This window comes from Sturnira hondurensis, unplaced genomic scaffold, assembly GCF_014824575.4.
Source record: "Sturnira hondurensis isolate 20B ecotype Veracruz unplaced genomic scaffold, ASM1482457v3 Scaffold0002633, whole genome shotgun sequence".
Taxonomy (NCBI): domain Eukaryota; kingdom Metazoa; phylum Chordata; class Mammalia; order Chiroptera; family Phyllostomidae; genus Sturnira; species Sturnira hondurensis.
Genome location: NW_028075264.1, coordinates 941,175 through 954,957, shown reverse-complemented (window position 1 = coordinate 954,957; position 13,783 = coordinate 941,175). Strand labels below are relative to the sequence as shown.

Genomic DNA, 13,783 nt, shown 5'->3' with positions numbered 1-13,783 from the left:
TAAGTCTTACAAATATGTGGTTGTAGTGTCAATACCAGTGTCAAAGCAAAAGTATATAAATATATTTATCAGTAAAGTCATAAAAGTGCTCTCTGTTGGTCTTTCTTATTTATTTGATCATGAAAGTGTATTATAACATTGTGCATACCTTCTACTTACTATAGATCATACACTTTAGATTATTTTATCACCTGCTTATACTTCTTATACTTTATTTTAACTTAGAATTAGGCAAAAAAAAGCACAAAATTTTAAATGTATTACATTGTAAAATTTAGGCCTCGTGCTTTATATTGCAACAATGCATTTAGCTCTCACACCAAATCCTGTGAGATAAGTACTATTATTATCCCTATACTACATATAAAGAAAGTAAAGCACAAAAAGATTACAAAACTTTCTAATACTAATGGAGCTCATAAGTAGTAGAATTATGAGCTGACCAATTCTATTTGCCTCAAGACCACAATCTTTTAAATACTGTAATAGGTCATCTCTGAAGAAGACTACTGAAGGTGGAGGTGCGGAGTGCAGCGATATAACTACTTTAATCACCTGCGAATCTGTACTGCATTGAATGTGCAACATTTCCCATGGAGGTGAGTAATTTTTATCCAGGAAATTATTGTATCATTTGAAAAAAAATTAAAATGTAATGAAATATGAGAATTTTTCAGAAGGTATCCAGCTATGTAATGTCAAAAATAGAGACATTTATAGCAGAAGATACAAGAAACATTGTACATAGGACAAGGATACCTTAGTCCCCTTCAAAGTAGGCACCTTGGGACCTCACACAGTTCTCCCAATTGCCATTGGCTACCCTGTTGTATTTTCCTGAATCTCATCGATGGTCTGAAATCTCTTCCCTTTCAAAGCTGATTCTAATTTTGGGAAAAGCCAGAAATCACAGGGTGCCAAATCTGGGTTGCAGGGGAGGCTGAGTCACCTGGTGATTTGATGTTTCACAAAAAAACTGCAGGAGATATGATACATGAGGGGACACATTGTCGTGATGAAGCTGCCAATCACCACTTCCCCATAGCTGCAGCCTTCTGAATCATCCCAATAGCTTTCATGGAGGAATGTGCATGCTTAATGCAAAATTTGATGCAGATTTGTTTCTCTACTCACTCAGACATTTTGAATGCAACAACCACACAGTACACACGCTCACTCAATGGTGTCTACCACCCCAACTGACGAGTACAATAAAGTAATCATTGTTCACACATGCTCATTCCAGTTCATTCCCCTTGGCTGCCAGGTTACGTCGATGTTGCACAAACTGTTCTTGTTATATTAACAATGGCTGGACTTTTTCTGGACAGACCTTGTATAGAAATAATGCATAGTTTGAGAACCTTTTGTAAGTGTAGTTAATGTAAACCTACCACCAGGCCAATCATTTCAACAGTATGGAATGGGCCTACCAGAATTCAGGAGTATATCTTTGTGAACCATTGTACTAAACTCTAAAGTCTGAGAGAAAGGACTAGAATCTTGTTCACTTTTGTGTCTTTAATGTCAAATACAAAGCTTATCATAAGTCAGAAAACACTGGATGTCAAAGGGAAACTGTTGTTGACCAACCACTCACCATTTGTAGAATGTTGGGTCAATCATATCCCTTGAACTTCAGTTTTATTATTTCTAAAGTATAGTTGGTTACTGGGTAATTTACAGTTGAAGAAGATACATATTTTTCCCTTATGCAGCTTACCATCTGATGTGTGGAAGACATACCTGTGATAATATTTACCTTACCATGCTCACACATTTGATATAAAAGGTCAAATAAGTTATAGTATGTATTTTACACATTGTACAATACAAAGATTAGCAGCATAATTTTGATCATATAAAGTTGCTTTCATCTATCTATTAGCCTGATTTATTTCTATTTCAATTGCAAGAGAAAGAAATCTAACTCTAACTAGCTTAGGGGGAAATGAATATATTGGACGTATATAGGGTAACTCTTCGAATCAAGGAAGGAAGGGAGAGAAAGAGGAAGAAAAAAAAGAGAAAGAAAAAAACCTGCCAGGCTAGGGCAGCTCTAGGAATTTCAGGTATGTAAATTAGGATCTCAGTGTCATGGGTCCTCTTTTTCCCCTTTTCTTTTCCTCCTGCCCTTCTCTCCCATTGGCTTCTTCCAGTATTAGCTTCCTCCTCTCAGTTTTTTCTGCTTCGTTGAGAAAATACCCTCTGGCAACCTTAGGGTCACATCTTTACAGTTCTTTGATATAATTTGCAGTTACTTGACTCAAGAGAGACACTTCACTGCCTCCAGCTGAAAAGTCCTGAGGAAAGACTCTGATTGCATGCAAAGATGACATGGTCATCCCTGGGCCAACCCAGAGATGGGTTGGGCTGCTGTGATGGTCTCAGGCTGAGTCAAATGCTCACTTATTTTTTAAAATCCTCATCCTAGGACACACTTATTAATTTTATTATTTATTTTTTTTTATTTAAATTTTTATTTAATTCTTGTTCAAGTACAGTTTTCTGTCTTATATTCCCAGCCCTGCCCCCCTCCCCAGTGAATTTTAGAAAGGGGGAAGGGAGGGAGAGAAAGAGGGAAAGAAACATTGAGGTGAGAGAGAACACCCATCTGTTGCCTCTCCCATGTGTCCTAACTGAGGACTGAATTCTCAACCTAGGCATGTGCCCTGACCAGGAATCAAACCTGTGAACATTCAGTTTAGGAATGTTGCTCCAACCAACTGAACCACACGGGTCAGGGCTCATTTTTGTAAGAAATAAGGATGGAAAAATATCCTGAGTAGACAAAGTCAATAATTACAACAATATCATAGCTTCATTTGCTTAATGCCGTATCTATTAAAAATACTAATTTATTTGTAGAAAGGCTAAGATTCTCTGCTTCTCTTATTCTGGTGATCCTTGCAATGAGAGTGGATTAGATAATTTGAAGAGCCTAGTGCAAAATAACAATGGGTCCCTTGTTCAAAAAGCAAGGAAAAAGGTATAAAGGTACTAAAACATCAAATTTTTACAAATTTTAAAAATACATTTAATTACTTATAAGACACAATGGGGCAATGGCAACACAGGAAAAATGACATAACCTTGCAAATTACAAAAAAAATTCTGGTGTAATAATTTTATATAATACCATAAACAATAATACAGATGCTCCTTGACTTATAATGGAATTATGGATACATCCCTACCACTTGTAATTTGAAAATATAGTAAGTTGAAAATGCATTTAATATACTTAAAATGCATTTGATATACTGAACATCACAGCTTAACCTAGCCTACTTTAAACATTCTCATAACACAATATCCAAAACACAGGCAACACCGTGGGTTGTTTACCCTCGTCAGTGAAAGGCTGACTGGGAGCTGCATCTCCCTGGTGCTGCCCATCAGCATAAAAGAATACTGTACTGCACACTGTTTGCCCAAGAAAAGATCAAAATATGAAGTGTGATTTTATTGCTTTCCACTATCATAAAGTTTAAAATTCATAAGTTTAACCATCATAAGTTGGAAAGTGTCTGTATGTTATTAACCTGAAATCTCCATTCATTGAAAGATTTTTCTCTTTCACGTTTCTGTAAATTCATTTATTAGGTCATCAACATATATAATTTTAGCCACTCTTTAAATTGCTGTGAACAGTTAGTTGCTCTTGGTAAATGCAAGATTGCAAATAATTTTTGATAACATTTTAGTTTGAGAAAGATCTTTCTGCTGATGCAACTGTTAAGAGTGTTATAGAGGTCATGACAACATGGGGAGGGATAATTTCTGATAAATTAGTTCTAAATGCAGGTTTTAGTATATCTAAAGCTGATACTTTCTGCAGAACAATTTTTCTAAAAAGATTTAACTCTTCATACAAATCAGTTTCATGTAAGTCTGAATTTAATTTTAAATGTAAATTTATATAATGGCATTTTAATGGTTCCTCTGACATTTTTTGTAAGTTGTTATGGTTATAGAAAAAACTGAAAGTGTTTTCATGATTTGCATCTAATTCAAAATGTCTGTTTATGTATTCTATTGCTTTATGTTCAATTATAAGAAAAATTAATTTAAAAATTTTCTTCCCCATTAATAATTAATTCATGTGAAGCTTCAAATAAAAATAGTGGTTTTTAAATCGAATTTATTTACCAAGCCTGGGGATATTTCCTTAGCAATGTTGCAGCAATTTTCAAGTGCAGAAACTCTAAACACTTTAAAGATTTTAATAATTCCTTGATATGCTTTATTGCAATGTCCATGTGTATGCTTTTATTTTGCAATAATTCACTGGCAAAGTTTACTACCTCAGCTCTTGCAGTTCCTGCTGATAGATTTCATATTTGTATAGATGCTGCAGGGATGGGATGCCAGAATGAACAGGCAAGCTGACCTCCCATTGCAGGTCTCAGATTTGGGCCCCCAGAGAACTCCTCCTTTTTCCCATGTTATAGCCACTGTTACCACCACTGTTACTGCCACCACTACAGCTACCTATCTGGTTCCACTGACTCTGATAGGGTCCTGCAGAGCCCCAGACTTCCCTAAGCTAAAGAGTGGGTCTCAGGCAGCCAAGTGGGGTGCTCATTGCGTTCGTTCCTGAGCCTGAGCTTGTGGCATGCATGCTGTTCCCAAGAACATCTCCTATGCTGATGCCCGCACTCCACTCTGCCTTTCCATGCGACTTGCAAACCATAAGGCGAAAGGCTCCAGTATTAAAAAATGTCATAATAGTGACCACATACCCTTAAAGCAAGTCTGGGGTCCCTTCTGAGATCAGGGCCTTTTTTCTACACAGGTCTTAAGTATATAAGGCCCATCTGGCTTGCAAGATGTGCTGGCTTTGGAAAATAAAGTCTCGGTTCATTTTCCGAATAGGAAGTTGCCCAAAAGTGCTCAATATTGAAAAAAGACATGAAAAAATTGTCTCGTTAGGTTTCACTTATACTCACTTGCACACATATACACATATCACATTCCTAAAAGAGAGTCATGCAACAAGAGTGAAGGTCATTATGTGTGATCCACTCTTTTCTTTTTCAAAACATTGGTCCTGACCCACTAAAAGAATACAATTTCCTTGAGCTATGACCAGCTCATCCTGATTTGCCTAGGATTTCCCTGGTTTCAGCACTGTAAGTGCTGTGTGTCAGGAACCCCCCTCCACTCCTGGGAAAGCCAAGCAAGTGGCCACCCTGCCTGCACGTCATTATCATTTGTTTACAACACCTCCTTGCCTTCTTTTCAAGGGATAGCCTGAAGGCATGGTGTAAGCAGTCCACCATGAACTTTTTTCTGACCTTTCCAGGCAGAGGTAAGTGCTCCTTCCTCTCTGCTCCAATAGAACACTTTTATGGGATTTACCACATTTTCCCCTTGGTTATCTTTGGCATTAGACAAGAGTTCCTTATGGCAGGAAGTGAGGTTTTTATTCACCTTTGTTTTCTTTGTGCGTAACATGGTTCTTGGTACGTAATAAATAATCAATAAACATTTATTGAAAAAAGAAGTGAAGCACTCTGGATCTAAAACTGCTCTTTATCATGAGAATTGGAAAACAACTAAGCACCAATGGTCAATAATCCTTCACTTTGTTAGAAAATCAGATTGGATAGTCTCAGCTTCCTTCAGAAACACTAAACAAATCGACCTACCTTCTAAATGTTGAGGGTGAGTTCAATTAATTCTTCATTTACTAGATTCCTTATTTCACCCTAATCTTCTTTTACTTAATGGGATATGTTTTATTTAAACTAGATTTAGGAAATCCATTACAGTCCACCAACAAAATGGCTTTTTTTTTTTGATAACAGGTTTCAGTATCACTGGACATTGTTGTGGAACTGAAATGTTTTTGGAAATATAACACTATTATTTGCATATGATACATTAAGACTTTTTTCTAACCATATTGATGTCACTCTAATTGAGTTTGAAGAACAGAGACAGAAGATTAAAGTTTAGATTTAGACTCTGACAAAAAATAAGTTTTGTTTGAAAATGTCTAATGCTGACATAAGGGCAATGGATATAATCAGTTTATTCAGTGTGATGAAAAATCTTGGCTGAAAGGCTTTGATTTTATTGAAGAAAATGAAATAGTGAATGAATGCCTTGGTTTACATGAAGAAATTCAGCTTTTTGCAATGAAATGTATGATCTCATAGATTATGATTTGGTTTAATGATTTACTCTAAAATTGTCAATTTAGAGTTCAACATTGTTATGATTTATGGTATTGAAAAAATGTAAACATATGACATTAAAAGCTGTTTGTGTAACCTGAGGAGATATGGAAATTTGCAGTGGTCAACTTTTTAAAAATATTTCTGATATTACACTCTAAGTCAGCTGTTACTGGACTATTGCAATGACTCCTGATGCTAACTACCTGGAGTTAGGCCAAACTTCACAGATTAAGGGAGCAATTTTCCCCAGACTGGCCTCACTTCAGATATCAGCCACCTGCTTGGGGCTTCCCAGGCCATGCACACTTCTAACCAACTGGCTGTTAATTCAGAATTTCCCACTGCCATGTCAGGTGCAATAATTCACTGGAAGAACTCAGAAAGCCCAGGGAAGTGCTATACTTATAAGTACAGTTTATGATAGCTAAAAGGATACAAATCAAGACCAGCCAAAAAAGGGATACATATGGCAAGATCTGGGAGGGGCTCATATGAGAAGATTCCAGTGTCCTTTCCCAGTGGAGTCAAGATGTGTCATCCTCCTGGCACATCATATTGTTCACCAGGGAGGCTCACTTGAGCTTCAGTGTCCAGACTTCTTATTGGAATTTCATTATATAAGCACATTTCATTGAATCACTGCCCGTGTGATGGAACTCAATGTCCAGCTCCCCTTACCTTCCCAGAGGTCACATGGTGTAAAGTGCCAGACATCTAAACACATAGCTGGTCTTTCTGGAGTTTTCAGCTCCTACCCTAAGTCATCCCAGTTAGTTTAAATTCTGTGAGAGCCTACTATGAGTCACCTCATTAGCATAAAGTATCAGAGCCTTACATGAATAACAAAGAAATTATTATCTTTTGGATATTTCAAGAATTTAGACGTTACCTCCCTGGAAATGAGGAAAATGTCCAACCAAATTCTTTATTATACAACTATTCATTGACACGTTGCAAACTATTAAGGTGTTTTTTTTTTAAGATTTTTAAAATGTACTTATCTTTAGAGGGGAAGGAAAGGAGAGAGGGAGAGAAATATCAATGTATGGTTGCCTCTCATGAGTCCACTGCTGAGAACTGGCCTGCAACCCAGGCATGTGCCCTGACTGGGAATAGAGCCACGGTTGTTTGGTTCGCAGGCCTGCGCTCAATCCCCTGAGCTATACCAGCCAGGGCCAAACTATTAAGATTTTTCTGTGCATACAGGTGAGCATTCTTTATCTGTGGAGCATTCATGCTTTATTTTTATATGTTACAAACAGTACAGCAAAAGGAAAGCATTTTATCCATAAGCTGTTACAACAACACATTTTGTTGAGTTTAGGCAAGGAAATAAGGATCTGGGGCCACTAAAGGTTTGTCCTTTATCAGTATCTTTCTTTTCCTGGATAACTATCAGCACAGCAAAACAGCTTCCTGAATGCTTCACATTGTTCCATCTGTGTAATACCACTCAAGGTCTTGACATACATATGCATTGTGCAACTGTTACTGGCGATGTGTTAGACCTTGGTTCTTGAGTTTTACATATATTGGCTAAGAAAGAATTCAGAGCCAATAACTCTAGAAGTTCATTTATAAAGTCACAGAAATAGGAGAAGTGAGCCAATAGGGCTGTGTGGACTCAGGACACAAGTTACAAGGCAAAAGAAGGGCCTTTGATACGTACGAGAGAGAAAGCAAAGGTACATACCTGAGAAAGAAGGCCCAGGCATACAAGACATAGAGAGGGAGAGAGAGTTGGATCCCATGCTATAAGGGTTTTTATCTGTTTCCTAAATTGGGATTTGAGGGGAGGTCTCAGGGTAGAATTTCAACAGAGTATTCATCAGCTTTCCAGGTGTGCCCTTTCAGGATCCTGGTCTCTACCTCATTGGTCACCACTAGGGTAGGGGGTCCTTAGTCATTGCAGATGGTCCTGATTGAAAGGGTCAGGCCAGATCCCCACCCCCCAGACTGCTAATGACCCAGTCAAGCCAGTTTCCAACTCTATGGACTGCCTATTACTCAGTTGTCCCCACTGGCTTGATAGCCTGAGGCTTGATTGAAACTGTCTCTCACCCTGCACAATAGACACCTGACACCAGCCACAATGGCTGGTGGCCAGACTGACCCTCCTGTACCTGGGAACAGCCCAGCCCTTCACCTAACCCCTTTGTCCCGGCTCACATCCTGGAACCCTGAGGCACCCGCCTAGAAAAACAAGAGACCAACCCCTCCCTTATCCCTTCACAAACCCTGAGCTTTTTCTTTTAAAAACTCCATTCCTGCCTTCCCCTGGTGCTGAAGTTGACCCTGACTCAGGCCACCTCTCACTGCAGCATCAACTAGAAGCACTTGGATCAGGTCACCCCCTTCCTCCCACCTGTATTTCTCACGCATTTCTAACACTGATGTCAGCCATGGCCTCCCTTTGTCTGGTTTTGCTGGTCCTTTGGGCTTGGAGCTGGAACACAATTGAGGCCTAGATGTTTTCTCTAGCTTCATCAAAACTCTGTCTCTGGTCAATAGACTTGAGGCTTTTGTCCTAAGATTATTTGATGTGGGTCCAATCCTCATTGTCCTGTGGGCTTAATGCTTGAGGAGTAGCCCTGCAAAAGGCTTGTATGGGAGTCCTATGAGGCTATTCTTCAGTTCCCTTGCTCCTCCTCCAAGGGTGTCTAAACTGCACTGATGGGGACTCAAATGTTGGAAAATTTTTAGTTTTAGGTAATAGCTAATAAGCTAAGTAATCAATGTATGTAAAAAGCTATTGTTTCAGGAACTGAAGGTATGACCCACCTTAACTCCAGGAGACCATAAGCAGTTCCACCGTTGTGCCTCGGGAGGACAGCAAGCAGTCAGGATGGCATCTGAGTCATTGTGCTCCAGGGAGAGATGCCCACCGCTCAGGACACGGCTAAAGACCACTACCCAGGACGCAGATGAAAGAATGCTGCAGCTTTTCACCAGATTAACTTTTCCCTGAATTCTGAACCCCTTATCTACGCTTTTCTTCTCTCCATATATAGGGTCAGTTTAAAGTGGAATTTAAGGTGGTCTGCTAGGGTACAAACCCACCGTCTTCTCAGATTACCTGCCATCTGAATAAAGCACCCATAAAGATTCAATCCCTGTGTCTGCTTATTGGGTCTGGCAGGTAACAGGCAATACCAATGCTGGCTTTTCTGGTTTCAGCATGACTAGCAACATATTGGGGAGGAAAGATCACCTCGTGGGTGAGGTCCTAGCCTATAATAGTTGTTTTCTTTAGTTTTTCCCATTGTTAGGCACCTGAGACTTTCCGCCCTGATGACATTCTGTACCTGGCCTGCTGTTCCTGTTCTGCCTCTGCCCCTCTAGCTGTGTGCTCTATCATAACCACTGAAATAGGAGAGTCAGAGTTTTCTCCTTCCTGTGTTTTTTTTTTGTCCCATCTTTTCTTTTTGTAGGGGTATTTATTTCTTCAGTTACTTTCATACTATAGGGAGGAGAAAGAAGTTTTCTTTTAACCTTCTAGGCTCTAGGTTGACACTCCCCTGTAACAAAAGACAGATTAATAGGAGAAAAATGAACAGAAGTTTAATAACATGCATTCCTCCTGTATATACGGGAGATAAGGAGAAAACTTGAGTCACTTTCTGAAAAGGCCCAAACTGCCACCTTAAATATTATCCCCAGCTAACAGAGAAAAGAAGGTGTGGGGGCAGGGGTGAGACAAGTTATGGGAGGCTGTCAGGAAAATCACAGTAATCAAGGATATGATTGTTATGCAGATTTGGGTCATACCTTGTCTATGGATGAGTGTATCTAGAGTCATCTTTCTCTACCTAGTGTGGAGAGGGAGACATTCTTACACTTGGAGATTTTCTTTTTAAATGTAAATGTCCCTCACAAAGGGTAACTTCTATTAGGTTTTCAGAGCATCTCCTGTGTCTGCTGTTTAAAAAAATAACCAACCTAACATAATCCTTATACCTATGGATGAAAAAAAGTCATCTCACAGGGTTATCTGATCATAAAATTCCTAACTGGGCAGGTCATGGTGAGTAGTCACACCCCAGGCATACAGTTTCTTTATGAAAAGGACTGTTTTTGCCTTAAGCAAGCCCTGTCCAATTTTTCTGTGCATCTAGTTTAACATACCTTTGAAATGCCTCTTTTCAGAGCCTTCCTTCTAAAATGTGACCACCCTCAAAATTGCAAATAAGATAACATTAAACATTACCTTACCCAGTCCCTGCCTTGGTTTTTCCCACCTTCCTGTAATCTTCCTTACTAGCTTCTTTTATTGGCTCCAATAAGCTTTTATAAAAATTCTCTACAGGCTTGAGTGTTTCTTACAGTGACATGCCAAAGAGTCCTGTTCTGAATCTGCAAATTCTGCTCCCTTTCAATACCTTGGTTAATCTACGAAGATCGATTACCTAGGATCGGATCCCTGCTCTTTTACTCATTAGCCGAATAGGACTGGGCAAGTTACTTGGCCTGTCTTTGGCTCAGTTTTTATATTTATAGAACAGTGATAATAGTAATATTTACCTCATAGGGTTTAAGTGAGAACCAAAATAGATAATATATGTAAAACACACAAAAAAGTTGTTGCAAGATTCATTTAATGTTAGCAATTATTCTTTCAATCTGAGCATAATGCATGTTTTATATAGTAACTCAGGACTATTGCTTCTATATAATTAAAGGGTTCCTTGGAGAACAACTAGTCTAAACTTTCTCTGTAAGTTATGAATGTAGGCAACAAATCACAAATAGAAGTCCAAGGGAGACAAAATGACTTGCCTTATAAGATCATGTAGTAAATAGCATAATTGTGATCAAAATCCTCATTGCATTTTTCCAAGCCTACTGCTCTATTCACCACACTGCAATGCATCAAACTTAACGCACTTATAATCATTACAAAGTAGCACCCCCTCAGAAATGTTAGGGAAGAAAGATTGAAAAGGACTGATGTACTGATCGGCACTCAACCTAGAAGTACCTTCTCTAGAAATATTTAAATGAGCAGGCCTCAATTTCTTCAAATGTGAGTTTATGTTCATATGTTTCTGAAGATAGTTCTATTCAGATCTCATGGTGACAATATATTTATTTATTCTATTTTTGTGCTGTTTCTTTAAACTGAATCTTCTTTTCCTTGGAACATTTTAATTTATTTTGTGCTTTGGTTGTTGACAGGTTTATTTTCAATTCAATACAGCTCACTGAATTACAAAGGAAAATAATGCTTGTGAAAGTCTTACAGCACACCCACATAGCCCTTCCACCTGGCTGCTTTATCCTTTCAAATAGGGAGCACCCCAAAGTAAAAACCAATGTTGCTCAAAAACAGTGATGAAAGAGTGGTAACAGTCTGCAGCAATATCCCCATTCAGCAATTTTCAACCTTTTTCATCTCGTGGCACACATAAACTAATTACTAAAATTCTGCAGCACATGAAAAAATATATTATACTTGTTGCTGATTTGACAAAAAAAAAAACCCTAGGTATAAATTTTGATTCATTCACATTAGACAGCTATCGTTGTGCTGGCTGTTGTCACATTTTTATTTGACAACCTGAGGGAAAAGAGGTCAGTGTCCCTGACTAAATAGTCAGGTATTGCATGTTTTAAAAAATTCTTGCAGCACACCAATCGGAAATCATTGTCCTAATTCAAATGCTGTTTCAAATGCTTTTCATGGGCTATAGTGACAAGGGCTGACACAGTCCTGAGATGAACAAGGCAGCACCTTCAAAGTGGAATGCAAGTCCATCTGAGGTACTAATAAGTATTCCATAAAAATACGGGTTTTTTAAATTCAGTTTCTTCTTAAGGTGAAGAAAACTATTTGTAAATGTCCTAGAGAAACAGAGTAGCCTTCTGTTCACCTTTTGCAAGTAAAAAGGGATTGTTCCACTACTGACATATTTAAAAAATACGTTTTCCCCTTTTTTATAAAAAAGTACGCTTGAATAAATCTGAGTTGAAGATTTATAGAAACTATTTCTTGGCTTTTCAATACTTTTCATATGCTATGGAACACATCTTCAAGAACACTTTGGGAAACACTACATCAAGATCTTGATAGTGCTAAGGTTGTTAAGTTGGAGTGTGAAATTTTAACAGAAATTTTTATTAAGGCAATAGTAGATTCATATGAAGTTGCAAAGTACAGAAAAGTCCCATGTAAACTTTATATAATTTCACCCAGTGGCCATATCTTGCAAAACTATAGTACAACATCATTGCGGAGATAATAACATTTAAACAGTCAACTGATTCTATTCAGACTTCCCACATTTTATAATCATGTGCATGTGTGTGTGTGAAGTTCTATATAATTTTATCACACACAGATTCAAGTGTCTGGTGTCCATGAATTTTTATGGAGAAATTATTACTTATTTATTTCCATCACTCTGTAATGGAAATTTAACATTTCATGTGATTATCAACATAAGTAAAACCAAAAATCAAAGCCACAGTTGTATTAGCAGTACCTTGTACTTTTTCATCAATAGCAATCACATTTAATTCTTCCATATACCTCAAAATGTCAGGTGCGTCACTACTTCAAAATTAGAAAAGTTAGTAAATCTGTCAATAGATCCTCTTACTTAATGCTTTAATAAAAATATATTTTACTATGTCACAATTTTATTTTTTTAAAGATTTTATTCATTTATTTTTTAGAAAGGGGAAGGAAGGGAGAGAAACATCAGTGTGTGGTTGTCTCCCACGCATGCCCTACTGGGGGCCTGGCCCGAAAGCCTGTGCTAGACTGGGAATCAAACCCATGACCCTTTGATTCCCAGGCCAGCACTCAACCACTGAGCCACACCATCCAGGGGTACTTTGCCACAATTTTAAATAATTTGATAACTATATGTTAATATATTTAGTGTCTTTGCAATCCTATGTATTTTATATATTCATTTAAATGTGCTACTTTGAGACGAGTTTCAAATGCTTCGCCAGAGTATCAAAGGGTGTATGGCACAAAAAAAGGGTTAAATACTTCGAATATAGTGGGCGGTAATACCACACTGAAAAGAGAGACAGAAACAAGAAAAATGAATTAGAGTTTGGTGTCAAAGAATAAAAGGGAGGATTGAATTTCAAATAGAGACTGGTCAATAGAGTCAAATACCACAGAAAGGTCACATTAGAAGAAACTAGTTTTTCTTTTGTGCATTTTTGGCATTAAATATTAGAAACTAAATTACTTTTTAAAGTACAGTTAAATGTTCACAGACTATGTATCATTCTGATGATTCAACATAAGAAATTAGCCTAAATGCTGTATATGAATCCTCAGTCTACTCTGCATGTTTTAACTATCAGAAAGGGAAATTGAAAGGGTCAGGCCAGTTTTCCTACACACTGCACTGCTCTTAATTCAGTTATCTCATCCCAATTGATAGCCTGCGGCTTAATCAAAACTCTCTCCCACCACACGAAATAGACATCTGGCGCCAGCCACGGTGCTCGGTGGGCAGACTGACCCTCCTGTACCTGGGAATGGACCTGCCTATCACCTAATCCTTTGTCCTGGCTCACATCCTGGAACCCCGAGGCGCCAGCCTGGAAGAACTAGAGACCACCCCCGCCCT

The 13,783-nt window shown here is 38.2% G+C and overlaps 1 non-coding gene across 1 annotated transcript; it reads left to right on the top strand.

Annotated features, from left to right (window-relative positions):
* Positions 1-11,974: 11,974 nt before the first annotated feature.
* Positions 11,975-12,098, top strand: LOC118983078 (small Cajal body-specific RNA 24). Its single transcript, XR_005065642.1, has one exon.
* Positions 12,099-13,783: the final 1,685 nt, after the last annotated feature.